The following is a 13362-nucleotide window of genomic DNA, read 5'->3' as shown; positions in this document are numbered from 1 at the left end:
TCACGTGAGTTCCAGATATATCAATTACTACATGATTAATATAACTTTTATATCTTCTGATTTAACTCACAACTTAAAAAGTACGTGGCTTTTTGTGTGTTAGAGGGCATTAAAGCAGCCTGTGGCATCGGTGAAGGCCTCTGGGAATCTGAGGAATATACTGTTTATCCTTATCGGCACTGGGAATATGCAGGAGTCACTGGTCGCTCTTTTCATCTGGGCAGTTGTTTGAACTTTTTTCCTGCTGAAAACCTGTTTTCTCCTCTTTGGACTTTGAGTAATTGTTTGTGCTTTCTTTTCATTGGCTGACCTGAGTTCGACTTTGCTTGGACCACTTGATACTTTATCTTGTCTAACTTTGCTCCGCTAATTTTCCTTTCCGATTGGACAGACCTGAATTTCACCCCAGATGTGAAGCCTTGAGCAAGATACTTTTCCCAAACAAAGGATGACTGCAGCTATTTCTTAACTTATCCTCTGTACCCTCACTTTCCATGCTTGAGTATAAATGAGCTCGTGCTGGAGCACTTACCTTAGAGAGGTTCATTGATGGTGTTCTTTGTATTCTTTCCATGATCATGCATTAAAGATTCTCTTTTGTACGCTGAACCTGAGTGGAAATTGAAGTTTATTCCATGACACCAGTAAGTAGCTTGGACAGCAAACACCTGGTGCAGCTGCGAGGGGGTGGGGAGGGACATGGCCTGCTGGAGTGGGCATGATATCAGCAGGACAGGGTGTGGCTTTTCTTGCCCTTTGTGGTATTGGGAATTGCATGAATATTAATGTATGCATGATGAGCTGGAACTGACGAGGTGGAGCCGAGAGCGACCTCAGCGGGCTGTCGAGGAGTGGAGGGTGTGAGAGCCGCCATTAAGCGATTGAGCCAAAGGACTTGCATGTTGGCTGATTTTTTTTTACATAACATATTGGCAACGAGGATGGCTCACCTTGCTCTTACACCACCTGCTACACCATCTAATCCTAACGTCAATGGAACTCTAGGCCATGTAAAAGGATTTGTACACAGAGTCAAGATAAGGCCTGATGTGGAGCCAATCCAGCAGAAGCTTCGCCGTTTACCTTTTGCTGTCCGTGATGCTGTCTCGCAAGAAGTGAAAACGCTTGAAGAGGCGGGTATCATTGAGGGAATTGGCTCTTCTGAATGGGTTTCACCTATTGTCGTTACGCATAAAAAAACTGGAGGTAGACGACTCTGTGTGGATCTTGGTGAACCCAATAAGGCAATTGTAATGGACAGTCATCCACTCCCACATATTGAGGAGGTATTCGCAGAACTTCGGGGAGCGAGAATGTTTTCTACTCTTGATCTTCAGAGTGCATACCATCAAGTCCCTTACATGAGGAAAGCAGAGACCTTATGGCTTTCATAACACACGAGGAACTTTTCTGTTTTTGCCGTGTTCCTTATGGTCTTGCTTCTGCTCCCAGTGCATTCCAGCGAATGATGTCACAGATCTTAGCTGGCCAGGAGGGCGTCCAGTGTTAGCTAGATGACATAATTGTGTATGCTTCGTCTCCTGAGAAACATGAGGAATGCCTTCAAGCTGTTTTGAATTGTATTGTTCAAGCAGGCTTAAAACTGCATTATAACAAATGTCATTTCAGGAGAGCTGAACTTTCTTTTCTGGGTCACATGATCTCAGAAAAGGGCATGAGCCCAAACACCAAACTTGTGGTGGCAGTAACACAAGCACCACCCCAAAGGATGCTTCTGCAATACATTCTTTTCTGGGTTTGGCTTCTTGGTACTCCAAATTCATTCCAAATTATGCGACAGTCGTGGAGCCACTTCGTGCCTTACTGCACATGGATGCTGACTTCTCCTGGACCAAGGCGGCACACACTCAATTTGAAAGGGTAAAAAAAAATGATTGCTAACAGCCCTGCACTTGCTTTGTTTGACCCTACTCCAACCACCATTGTGACCACAGACGCATCTGATTATGGACTTGGAGCAGTGCTCACAACTTCATGAGGACTCTACAGAGGAAACGGGAGCATGTGCCTCAAGAACGCTCACACAATGAGAACGCAAGTGCTCTACAGTAGAGAAGGAAGCACTCGCCTGTGTCTGGGTAACTGAGAAATGGCGTACTTACCTGTGGGGTCGGAAATTTATCCTGCGTACAGACCACAGTCCACTGACCACACTACTGTCTTCGAGAGGTCTTGGTTGAGCTGGAATGTGAATTGCATGTTGGTCTGCACGCTTACTGTCGTTTAACTATGAAATTGTGCACAAACCTGGCCATCAAAATGTGACTGCAGACTGTTTATCGCGGTTACCACTCCCCAGTCCCCATGACAGAGCCTTACCACGAACTGGATGTAGAAATGGTGGCTTTAGTGTCCGGTGACTGCGCTACTGTACCTGTGGAACAGGTACAACGCATTCAACGAAACTTGCAAAAGATGCCCGATTCTACAGAAGGTGTGAGGATACGTCTCCAGAGGATGGCCTTGCAATGCGAAGGGCATTAACCCAAATGTACTTCCCTACTTTCGCATTCGGAATGAACTGGCTGTGCAGGAGGATTAGTCGATTTGGGGCACTCACCATGTGATCGTGCCCACAGAACTTCAACCCAAGTTAATCCAGCTTGCCCGTGATATGCATCAAGGTATTGTAAGAACTAAACAAAAGAACTATACAAAAGCTGCGTGTCCTCCACTGGTGGCCAGGAATGGACTCCCAAGTGGAAGTTGCGATCAGGTCGTGCATTAATTACCAAATGCATGATTAAACAGCTGTCACTGGGGTTCCATCTTTGCAACCAGATCCGCTCCCTAATGCTGCTTGAGAAAAGTTTGCCATCGATATCGTGGGACCACTTGATAACGGCCAAATGGACGGTCGCTATGCCATTACCTTAATCGATTACTTCAGCAAATGGCCAGAAGTAGCCTTTACGTCCCAAGTAACATCTGCTACAGTTAGCAAGTTCCTGACTACAGTATTCAGTCGTGAAGGAAATCTGTGGGAACTTATCTCTGACAAAGGATGTCAGTTTGTTTCAACTGAGTTTGAAACATTCCTGCAGGAAAGAACCATCAAACACTGCTATTGTTCTATATATTACCCACAAGCCAACGGGGAGATAGTGTTCCGAATTTGGAAGTTTACTGCACTCAACATACAAGTCCTATAGCTCCCTTTTCCCTTGTCTAATGGGTAATTAAATGTTCATGCGCTGTGGAGTTATTTTGATAGTCAGGGTTTCCTTTTATTTTAAAACCACCAACGATGACAACAACGCCAACGATGACAAAAATGCCAACGATAACAACAACATCAACGAAAACCCTCTGCTCCCGGCATTCTCCAGGCGCCGAATAGGGGAAATGTCAAGCCCCACCCACTGATTCGCTTGGCGGCTCGCCGAGTAGGGGAAAGGTCAGGCTCCACCCATCGGCTCACTTGGGCACTACAAAAAATGGAATGTGACATCCCCCACCCACCGTTTGCTTGGCGGCACGCTAAGTAGGGGAAAGGTCAGGCCCCACCCATCCGCTCGCTTGGGCACTCCAAGTGATGGAATGCCACAGCCCCCACCGACGGCGAGCGAGCCGCGCCCGAGAGGGATAAAAAGGGAACAGAGAGACAGAAGTTGGTTCTTGGTTGGGGTTCTTCTTGGTTCTTAGTTGGTGGTTGGAGTAGGTGATTGTTTGGCTGAATCTGCTCGGGTGGGTTGTGAAGGATTGACGCCTCGTCTTCACCAGCGCTTGTTCTGGAGCGCGAGAGGATCCGCCAGAGCTCGGGAGGCTGATCGTGGCTCACCAGTGTCTGGATTCAGTTCGCCCTCGCCGATGCCTGGTTCGAATCAGCTCGAAGACCACACGAGGTGGACAGGTCCGAGGCAGAATCTGGTCTTCAGCTCGTCCTTTCCATCCGAGTTGGAGGCCTTAATAAAGACCAGTTTGGGTCTGATTCGTGTGTGTGTGTGTGTGTGTGTGTGTGTGTGTGTGTGTGTGTGTGTGTGTGTGTGTGTGTTTGTGTGTGTGTGTGTGTGTGTGTGTGTGTGTGTGTGTGTGTGTGTGTGTGTGTGTGTGTGTGTGTGTGTGTGTGTGTGTGTGTGTGTGTGTGTGTGTGTGGCGCCAGTCTGCTAAGTAATGAATTAAGTGCCTTGCTGTACATACGTGCTTATCAATATTCGGGTAACTCTGCCCTCACGTGCTCCCCTCATTTCCCTGTTGTTAATAAATATCCCCATTTGTGAAATGTATCAGCTCGTTCATGTCCTTTCCTCCATTGGCTTAGCGTGCTGCGTGTTGGAAAATTAGCCAGGCTGTTGCTGCTGTAATGGGACATTTGGACCAACGGAAGCTCGGTGACCGTCCGCTCGGGTCGCACATGGTTCGAGTACCCTAGCTGCTCGTTCCGTACGGGTGCCGCCGAGGGTGTGAATACTTGGTAACTCGCCACATGGATCTCTAGGTATTTTGAAGATTGGCAAATAACCCTGTACCACGTGGTGTAATTATTGACGATTCACGGTCCGATAAGGGACCCGTACTTTTCGGAGTTTTCCGAAAAGGCACGATCTAAATTCCGGGTGATCGGCGGAGCCGACTCTACTGCTCCACCTGGCGGTTGTGCTCGTCGCCGATGCCCGGCCCACAACAATAGAATGATTCAAAAGTGTTTAAGGACTGTTTACATACTGCAAATCTCAAAGGGAAGCCCTGGAAACATTTGTACCCAACTTCAAATAACTATTCTATACTTGCTGAAGTACCGGCATTGCCCGGGGAGATTCTATGCAATATGGATTGAAATATTTCCTGGATGACAAATTGGGGAATGTTGACCTTATGGTGTTGTATGAATTACCAATCTTGGGCATTGCAAAATGCACGTAACTAATTTCAAAATGCTTCACCTTCTAAGGATGACCAACATGCTGCCCTGGAGGTTGCTTGTCTTGCACATTGATCCTCAACCTGAGCCTGTGTCTGCTCTGTATTCTCAACTGACCTTGAGGCTGCTTGTCTTGTACGTTGATGCTCAACTTGAGCCTGTGTCTGCTCTGTATTCTCAGCTGACCTTGAGGTTGCTTGTCTTGTACGTTGATCCTCAACCTGAGCCTGTGTCTGCTCTGTATTCTCAGCTGACCTTGAGGCTGCTTGTCTTGTACGTTGATCCTCAACCTGAGCCTGTCTCTGCTCTGTATTCTCAGCTGACCATGAGGTTGCTTGTCTTGTACGTTGATTCTCAACCTGAGCCTGTGTCTGCTCTGTAGTCTCAGCTGACCTTGAGGCTGCTTGTCTTGCACGTTGATTCTCAACCTGAGCCTGTGTCTGCTCTTGAGTCGAAAGTGACTTGTGGACTGCCATTCTCTTTGCATCTCATTAGTTTCTGCCCATCAGTGGTCTTTTTTGGATTGGATGTGGCAATATTTATAATGCAAGTAAGGTCGGTTAAGATATTTCTTAACAGAGGTGTTCCCTTGGAAGTCCCAGAAGTGCTCTGGCAGGCTTCTTACCATGCCGATATTCGTGATGTGGTAGATTAAAGTTTTAAAAATCAACAGACAGATCATATGGAGATGGGGAGGATTAGAGGTAGGGGAGAAACGTACCAAGGGAATACAGGGTTTCTGTTATTAGCTTGCGTACATAATATGATCTCAACCTATTATCTTCACAATACATAGTACTCGATCACAACAGGGTGTAAGCAACATATTTTCTTGAGGCCTGAACATGGAGGTGTTATAACAAACCTGTGTAAAGCAATCTTTTTAATAACAGGTGTGTCCAGGAAAACACTAAAATAATTAAATTTGAGTTTTTGACAACAAATCACAAGAACCTCAACCAACAACCTTCACAAAACATATGACTCAATCGCTTCCGGGGAAAACCCAAGCAGTATATAAGCACTAGACCCGATCAAAGCCTGAAGGCCAATTTTCTGGTTTTTATTTATTTTATTTTTTATCCAAACATGGCCCTCGACCTTCCTCTGGATAAAAGAAGAGACCATGCAAAGTTTGGTTGCACTGGTTCCTGCAGAGTGCGAATGCATAAACGAACAAACATGATATATATAAGAATAAGGCGTGTGTGCGTGTGTGCGTGTGTGTGTGTGTGTGTGTGTGTGTGTGTGTGTGTGTGTGTGTGTGTGTGTGTGTGTGTGTGTGTGTGTGTGTGTGTGTGTGTGTGTGTGTGTGTGTGTGTGTGTGTGTGTGTGTATGGTGAAGCCTTTTCTTTGATTTCTATACAATTCTATATCTCCAGGCCAATTGCCCCGAAATTTCCTATCCCACATTATGTTCACACGCAGAATGTCAGCTTCACAATAAAAAAACCCTTCAATCCTTAATGGGATTGAAGTTGCAAGAAAAAATAACGGTGTTTTGGCCAATCCGCGGGGGGAGACGGGCAGAGCTCGGCTTGCACGTCGGGACTTCAATGTCATGTTTGAAGGTTAATTCTTTCTCGGGAATCAAACAAATTGCATTTAGTTATCCAAGCCCTATAAGCAGAATGGAAATTAATCTACAAAAGGTTCCCCTAGTTATCAAATCGGTTAAAACAAAAGTAATACCCCTCTGGCTGATTGAGCATCATATGTTGGTTGTGTTGGAGGAGCAGAGCTTCACTTGTGCCTTGGTCCTTCTGCGTTTCTCAGCCCTTCTCTGTTTCATTTGAAGGTGAATTCTATATATAGTTTAATTGTCTGAGATGTTTCTCCAGAAACAATGCTGCCAAAGAAGAGATGTTTACTTGGCAGATATACATCTCCATCCAAACAAACAAAAAAGCATGCAATGAAGAAACAGACACATTAGGCTCCTCGACAATGTGAGACTGAGGATAAACCAATCCTTACATGGTAAGTGACCCGTATTTTGCAGGTTTGACCCGTTTTCTTTCTTTAAACCCAGAGACCCCTTTTTAATATCATTAAAACCCGTATTGGATGGAAAGTACGAACAATTTCAAAAACGCAATGTTTAGCTTCCCTTCCATTCACATGGATTCACACACAGTGACAGATCCTCAGCGATCTCTATCCGATATGGAAGGTGCCACTCTAATCTGACTCTATTGGCTTTGTGACGTCATGAGCTTTACCCAACCGACCAATTCCTTCAATCCTCATCTGTACGCAATGTCGCTTCCTCTCGTTTACCATTTGTCGTCACCCCAAATCATTTGGTAGGCCTATTTGCTTTCCAATTCGCTCTTCGACTTCTAACTGTGATATTTATTGGTACTTTCGAGTGTATTGAATGGTACGATTCGATTTGTTTTCATTCGTATACAGGGTGTCCACAAATGACCGTTCCAATTTTAAACCCTAATAAAAATTTTTTTTAATGAAATGGGATACCAGGATGCAGTTTGATGCTTGTGAATCAACGGACATTTCTCAAAGTTTAATTGTCAAGATTTATCAAGATCATCATCAAGCATTCGTCACCATTTATCATCACTTGGTCTCTATAAACCAGGCAACACTGCTCATTATTGTGGGGACGCTATTTGCAGTCAATGTGACGTCACGCGTCACAGGCAACAACTGGAAACGAAAAAAGTGAATAAAACTTTTCGAAATGTTTTTTGTTTGAGAAATATTATGTATGTATGTATGTTGTCTTACTTGGAATCTCCTTATCATAACTGATTAGTCAACATATCAATTGGTTAACCATTTGCATGCTGCATTGTTTTTGGCCACATGGTTCCCTGTTGCTCAATTATTTTTTTCATAGGGCTGTGAATTTGAAGTGGTACTTGCAAAAAAAAACACAACTTGGGTGTCAAGTTAGACGAATAACCAAAATTTAAAAAAAATTAAAGTTTCAAATTTTTCTCTCGACACAAATCTCCGACCGCAGTACACAAAGGGTTAAAAAAAAACAAAACAAAAAAAACACCGCCGCTTTCGATTCCTACCAACCCATTTTTTGTCGCCTTAAAATTGCCATGTATGCCAATCTCAAACAAGGAAATGAAGCCATTTGGCCCGACATTGACGGCGTGCAATCACAGGGAAATTTATGCTACAGCTCTAAACATCATTCTTCTTGATGTTTTGCTAAAGTCTAAATAACCTGATATTGATTGGTGACCCAACTTGTTCTTCATAGTTCTAAGTCATCCGACTATCTGTACTAATAAAGGGCAGTGTGTGTGTGTGTGTGTGTGTGTGTGTGTGTGTGTGTGTGTGTGTGTGTGTGTGTGTGTGTGTGTGTGTGTGTGTGTGTGTGTGTGTGTGTGTGTGTGTGTGTGTGTGTCCCTGCCATAACTCCAAAACCATTAATCCTAACTGCCTGAAGCTTTGCATGCTTACGAAGAAAACTCCAAGGAAGTGCAACAGTGAAAATTAGGTGTTTGGGTGAATTAAAACACCCCATTTGAAGATAATTATTAACGGTGTTATTGAATTATATCCTTTAACAGGCACATCCTTGGCCACGTCGCTCTTTGGGATCTGAAAGGTGAATCTTCGGTAACTTCATTGGGTTTTGAAGCCGCCATGTTTTTTGGCCTCCTCAACCATGCCTTGACTTGGAAGAGGCTACAATGATTTCTGAACGATAAAGTTTTTTTTTTCACTTTGCTCACTCATATTATCGAATGCCTGTTCATCATAGTGACGAATCACTGTATACATCACTTTTGTAAGTACTATAGTTTTAAAATTAGGAGCTTGGAGGGATTTCATGTATTATATGATACGATTTTCCACGATCTACTCTCACGGACGAATTAAAGTTTATCATCAAAATATTATTTCGGTTTTGAGGATCGGATATCATCCGGACTAAATAAGTGTTGATATATGTTGTGAAATCTGATAATTTAAAGAAATAACGAGTCTTATAACTAAGCCGATAAATCTATTTACGAAAAGCAAGCAAGGCTATGTTCAATCCTCCATACATAAACAAGAAAATGTGAAATTTCCAAAGCATTACACTTATCTCTTTCTACTGTTTGGAGAATTATATTGCATGAACAAACCATTGAGGAATGTGCCAAAATTAACCAGCTTCATTGAGCTGTATGATTTAATGCATTCACTGCTTCACATAGTGCCCTGTTCCCCATAGGGACTGCCTATCCAGAGCATCTGTAAGATCTGTGTCTATATTTTCAGAGGTTTTGCGAGGTGCTCCACAGGGAATCAAAGCAAATCTGGTGAAAAATGGACATTTTAAGATAAAGTTATAATGTTTGCGAGGACCGCGAACGATCTACCAAGTGACGTGTGCACAGACGAGCGGGCAACATGACGGATTATCTGCAATGTTTATTTCACAGGCGATTAAAGTTTGTGATGTCTCCAGGGTTCTTCCACATTAAGCAGCAACTCTTTTGTGAATAAAGTCATTATTTGAACAAATTCATTTTATTTCCTTAACTCTTGCGTGCGCGGTGAAGAAGAGATTAGGACCATACTCTGTGCAGAGTGTTGGTGCTGCTTAAGCAGTCTTCTTGGCAATTGGGCACAATCCTGGACGGATCACCACTCTGACACAGCATACCAGCATGCTGGCACTCATTTTGCTGACCTACGAAAGATAACAGGCCAAGTTAACCCCACCTGGTATTTATTCAACAGCTGAGCGGGATTTGAAATCAGGACCCAAGGATCCAAAGCCTGCCACCCTAACCATTAAGTCAACACCAGTGCGCGGTGAAGACCAGCTTTAAAGTTAAAGGGATCCTATTTGGTATGCAGCCATAGCTTGGCCAGCTGATCCTTATCAACCATTCAATTGGAGTGCTTGCTTGAGTGCTTAAACCACATGATGAGTGCACCATAGTCGATAGCGGCAGCGCTCTACGTCATTCTGAGAGAATTGTTCACTCACTGCAGCCGCTTTTGCCGTGCCATGTCATTCAGAGCGAGTGGTTTGTGTGTGCTCCGTCATCCTGAGCGAGTGGTTCGTGCTCCGTCATTCTCAGCGAGTGGTTCGTGCTCCGTCATTCTCAGCGAGTGGTTCATGCTCTGTCATCCTGAGCAAGTGGTTCGTGCTCTGTCATTCTGAGTGAGTTGTGAAATAACACCCGATTTCCAGGCCGTTTGCTGTATAAACGTGTTTTCTGAATTAGCGAGCCAAAACTTTTTTTTTCCACCTGTCACACGCAGCTGTTTATAAAGATTAATGTTTGTAAACACATCCATAAACGTCAATAAAAATGTAACGTTGTTTTTCGGTGAAAGCTACTCAAGGTTTCTGGGTTGTATACGGTATGCACTGTAGTTGGTAATCACACTGACTCCAACCTGCCAATTAACGAAAAATTGCCGAAATCGGCCAATCACGTGTGTGTGTGTGTGTGTGTGTGTGTGTGTGTGTGTGTGTGTGTGTGTGTGTGCGTGCGTGCGTGCGTGCGTGCGTGCGTGCGTGCGTGCGTGCGTGCGTGCGTGTTTTGTCCATAAAGCATAACATATTCTCTCTACGAACTCCCCTACCCCTTCCCTCTCTTTCTCTCTTTGTCCTTGCCCTTACCCTCTCCCAATATAATGCAGCACCCTCCTCCTACTCCTCTCTCTCTCTGTCTCTCTCTCTCTCTGTCTCTCTCTGTCTGTCTCTAGACATATCCGGACGGTGGCTATTTCTTGACAGTGTTTGTCTCCAGACGTGTCCAGGCAGGGTTGGTCTCTGGATGTGTCTGGGTGGTTTTTATCTCTGGATGTGTCCGTATTTGAGTTTGTCTCTGGACGCGTCTGGGCATGTTTGTCTCCGGATGTATCCGGGCGGTATTTATGTTCGGGCAGGAGTTTGTCTCCGGATGTGTCCGAGTAATGTTTGTGACCTGACGGCTTGGATCCGGATGCGGCTGGCGGGTTTTGTCTCCGGATGTGTCTGGTTGGTGTTTGTCTCCGGGCCGTGTTTATAGTATGACCGGTAGAAAATGGATTTCAGACGTTATTTTCATTTCCATCTTCACTGTTATTCCATGCAGAATCATTTTTATCAAACAGTATGAATCATAATTAACGCTCCACTGCACGTCTGCCTTCCCTTCCTCTCACCCCATACTGTCTTCCCTTCCCACACTCCTCCTCACTCCCACACCCCTACTCGCTACTACACCCCTCCTCGCTCCCCCTCCTTCCTCGCTCCCACACCCATCCTCCCTCCCCTTCCCTCCTCTCATTTCCCCTCACCTCTTCACTCTCCCCCCTCTCTCTCTCTCTTCCCCGCTCGACCCTCCCCCCACTTTAGTATCCCTGTCAGCGAAGCGACGGGTGGTATTTACTCCTACAGAAATAAATATGAGCAATAACCCTGGGCGCTCACCTGGTAGAATAATTATACTGAGGAGGAAGTCAACGTGGCACATAATCAGCAAAATGTACTAATAAACCAATGTTATTGCAAATACTTATTTTGGAGCACCCCTCCTCCCCCCCCCACCCCCTGCCATATAAACCCTTTTAGACCCCGATTTCTTTTTTATGTCGTGAACAAACTTTGGTACATCACAGGTGATGAAGGTTGTGCTCAAGTTTTATTGGAATTGTGGGTGTAGTTTCTGTGAAGAAAGTAAATACCTATTTTGTGGAGCAACTCCCCGTCGACCTCCTGAGGGCCCAATTTTTTTTTAATGGTGTGAACAAACTTTGGTACATCTTGGGTGATGAAGGTTGTGGTCAAGTTTAATCGAAATTGTTTGTGTGGTTTCAGAGAGAAGAAAGTAAATACCTATTTTGGGGGCAATGCCCCGTAGACAATCTTTGGGCCCGATTTATTACTTACGAAATCTAAAGATTTCGTAAGTATATTGATGACTTCCGTCCTCTGTTTGTGTGTTTGATTGTTTGTGTGTTTGTGTATTTGTTTGTAGGCACGATAACTCAAGAACGGAAGAAGCTACCAATGTCAAATTACACCACGTGATTCAGGAGGGTGATGGCTAGCGCTGAAAATATTTTGGTCAAAATCGGTCAAAGGTCAAGGTCACAGTGAAGTCAAACATAATTCTGTAAATTCATGTGGAGAAATGGAGTATTTTTGCTTCGGTCGACGTTACGAGTTCGTTTTAACTTCGATTTCAATTTTTTCTTCGGGTTTTTGCGATCGCTTAGGACACTTAACACTCGGTTGTCGAAATTATGGTAAAAATCGGATGTTTTGGAGACGTTTTAAGATTGTATAAAAAAAATATTTCACTCGTCGCGTAACGGCTCATCACATGGTGCAGCGCGCTCGAGCAGACGCGTCGTTGAGTCATGTAAAGGTTTTGCGTGTGCGCGCTGACGGTGTTTTTGATAAAGATGGTGTTTAAAAGTCATTTTTTATCCCAATAAAGGTTATCGTCGCATGCCTGACTCGCTGAGCCGTCGGATTAATGATGTAAAGATTGTTGGTGGATGGCCAAATATTACGGTTTTGTGACTTTGATAAAATAATATTAAATAATTGCAGGGAGAAATGGAGATTTTTGCTTCGGTCGACGTTACGATTTTTGATCGTTTGGTACAGAATCAAAATAGAAACTTCTGGTTTGCGTCGCTACCTTCTCTGGAGACAGCTTTTATTCGACAAGGTCAGAGGTCAAGTTGATGATTTCGTAAGTACCAGTCTATGACTGCTTGTTTATTTATTCATGATTTTTTTAAACGTTTTAAAATTTTATGCCATAAACAAACTTTGGGACATACTGGGTGATGAAGGTTGTGGTCAGGTTTCATCGAAATTGTGTGTGTGGTTTCAGAGAAGAAGTTGCAAGTGATTGTGGATTGACAGACTGACGAACGGATGATGCACCATCCCATAAACTCCCTGGAAACTTCGTTCCAGGTGAGCTAAAAAGGCAACGTTTGTATCGGTATGTCTGTTTCTTACAGAGTTGAAAATGGCCTGGCTGACCTCCACCAGATTTTGCATTTGTGTTTGATGTACCCAGGATCTGGTCAGGGACATTAAATAAACTCCCCCCCTCCCAACCACCCCCTACGAGCATGGGGAGACCACTTGAGATTTTTGCCTGGATGAGGGGTGATCAGTTTGTTTGTGGTCCAAAAAGGTAAACACTATACAATCACTTTTATTTAACTTTCTCTCTCAAAATGATCTCCTTTCCTGGCAATACACTTCATCCATCCTTCCTCTAGCTTGGCTGTGCCCATTCTGTAGAACTCTTTATCATGCCCCTCAAGGAAGTCCTCTACATCTGTCATCACAGCATTGCCATTCTCATATTTGTTCCCCTGCAACGCTTCTTTCAAGTGAGGGAACAAAATAATAGAAGTCGGATGGGGCTAGATCTGGTGAGTAGGGTGAGTATGGTAGAAGTTCATACCCATAGTTAGCAAGCAGTACCCACCGAAAGTTTGGCTGTGTGTGGAGAGGCGTTCGTTGTCTTGGA

This window comes from Eptatretus burgeri, chromosome 2 (assembly GCF_056783735.1).
Source record: "Eptatretus burgeri isolate ZD-2024b chromosome 2, Ebu_testis_v1, whole genome shotgun sequence".
NCBI classification, from domain to species: Eukaryota; Metazoa; Chordata; class Myxini; order Myxiniformes; family Myxinidae; genus Eptatretus; species Eptatretus burgeri.
Note: the sequence above shows the minus strand (reverse complement) of the source record.